We start from the raw sequence: 2164 nt of genomic DNA, 5'->3' as shown, positions 1-2164 counted from the left end.
CCCTGAGGAGGCTAATGAACATTTTGTTGGTGCTGCTCATAGGCAGAGGAGTGGCTGAAGGGATTTGCTGAGGTTCCTTGCAGACCTTTTGAGCTCTCCGTGTAACAGTTTAGGAGTCGTAGCTACTTGTCTGAACTAAGCAACTCTTTTTCCATTTCAGCCCTGTCAAAAGATGGGGAGATTAAGCACAGAGTCAGGAAGGAAAGCTCTGCCCTTCGCAGGTATGACCAGCATATACCTTCCTCTGGAAAAGTCCCCTTCAGAAAATGTCCTGGGGGTGAGCTGGAGCTGAGAGCAGCCCTGAGCCATGCAGCACCCTCTCAATGGGAGGAGAATGAACATGCCCTGATGGGGGTCACTCCTTCCACCCACAGCTTCTCCCTGCAGCACCATCATGGGGAGTTCCCTGGAAAGGCTGAGTGCTGACCCTCGCAGGCAGCAAAGTCACTGCTCCGGGCACACAGCACCCTGGGGTGCAGGGACACTGCTCTGAAATGCAGCATTGGGCAGACATGGGTGCCCTCCCTGGCTTCACACCCCTGCACCACCTCCTCAAGAATGTAGCGGTGACGCCCTGTCAGTCTGACACTGAGGCTGGGAATCTCTGCTCTAAAGCACCACCTGCTCCAAACAGGAGAAGCTGGGAGAGCCACCCTGACAGACCCTCTCAGCTGTGGAAGGTGCCAGCTGCAGAAGAAACCTCTGGCAACCACAGCAGCATTGCCCACAGCCAGAGACTTACTGTGTCAAGGGCAGTGAAGATTTCTCCTCACAGCGAGCTCTCAGCCATCCTCCTGTTTCTGACTGTCTTTAATTTTTGAGTCGCTGTTCTCATCCTGGCCCCTGCCAGCAGTGCCCTGAGTCTTGCTGCTCCTTTAAGAGGAGCTGCATCAGGACAGAGCTGTCTCTCTGCAGGACCTGCCAGGTTGCCATGGGCTCCTGCAGTCCCAGGAGCCAGCCCAGCAAAGATGTGACTTTCTCTGTGCCCTGTGCACCTTCGAGAATTTCTCAGGGCTCCAGGGCTGACATCTCCTGAAAGACCGTGTGGTCACCCCTGGAAAATGTCCATTCAAGTAGACTGAAATAATCACTGACGGTCCCTCACTAAGCAGTGGAGAGAGACCGAGTTCAGCATTTCAGTTTGTGTCATCAGAAGACGGTTATCTGAGAGGTGGAAATGTCCCACTCGGGAAGGGCCTGCTCCCATCTCTTAAGATGACAGGACACCTAGGCAGGGACAAGAAGGGAGTTCATTTATTTGTGCTTTAGCAATTGGTTTAGAGGAGTCAAACTAGGCATTAAATACTGATTCGGAAGCTCCTGGGATGCAGTAGGATTCAGTTCCCTCTCATGCCCTCCACAGACTCACAGGAGGTGGGATTCCCTTTGCCCAAGTTTTGGGGTGCAGAGTGTGACTGTCTGCTTCTTGTCTAAGCTCCCATTGTAACGAATGGAGATGGAGGGTGGGAGTCAGTTGTTCATACACAAACAGCTTCCGACATTGGAAGTGTCAGAGGTGGTCCAAGACATGGACCAGCGTCTCCTTGCTCTGATGTAACAGCTCTGAAACCCACATCTTTCTGGGGCATCAGCTGCCAGGTGGAGAATCTCCTTGGCCATTTGAAATGACACTAGCTACCTACTACTGCAAGAGCTCCGCTCACCCTGAAGCTGAGACCTGTGCAGATCCTGATGTTGCAAACAGCTGACGTAATTCAGTGCAGACACTTGGTTTAATGCAATGACAACAGGCCTGCAGGGCCATGTCACCTGCACGGGGTGTCCAGCACAACCACCATGTTTCTAGCAGATACAGCTCAGGACCTACAGGAAAATCATGCCACTCTGGAGTGGTAGCTGGACAAACACCCCAGGGCATCTCAGGTTTCCTCCCTGTTCCCAAACAAGGGATTCTCAGCACTGCTTTTAGGCAAAGTCCATCCCACCTACATCTAAGCATGCTGCAAAGATGGAAGGCACGTCACACCAAGGTCTCCACACACATGGCTACACTCTCAAATCCATATAGTTCTCCTCTCCCTAAAGCTTTTCTCACCCCCCAGTTATGTGAACAGGGACTGTACTAATGATGCAGCTATAGCGTGGCTAGATTGCAGGCTGTTTGGGCCCAAGGATGTTCTCAGTGGCACCTTGTCCTTCCTGG

Source organism: Dromaius novaehollandiae, chromosome 30 (assembly GCF_036370855.1).
Source record: "Dromaius novaehollandiae isolate bDroNov1 chromosome 30, bDroNov1.hap1, whole genome shotgun sequence".
NCBI classification, from domain to species: Eukaryota; Metazoa; Chordata; class Aves; order Casuariiformes; family Dromaiidae; genus Dromaius; species Dromaius novaehollandiae.
The sequence above is the reverse complement of the archived record's forward strand: the minus strand, read 5'-3'. Positions refer to the sequence as shown.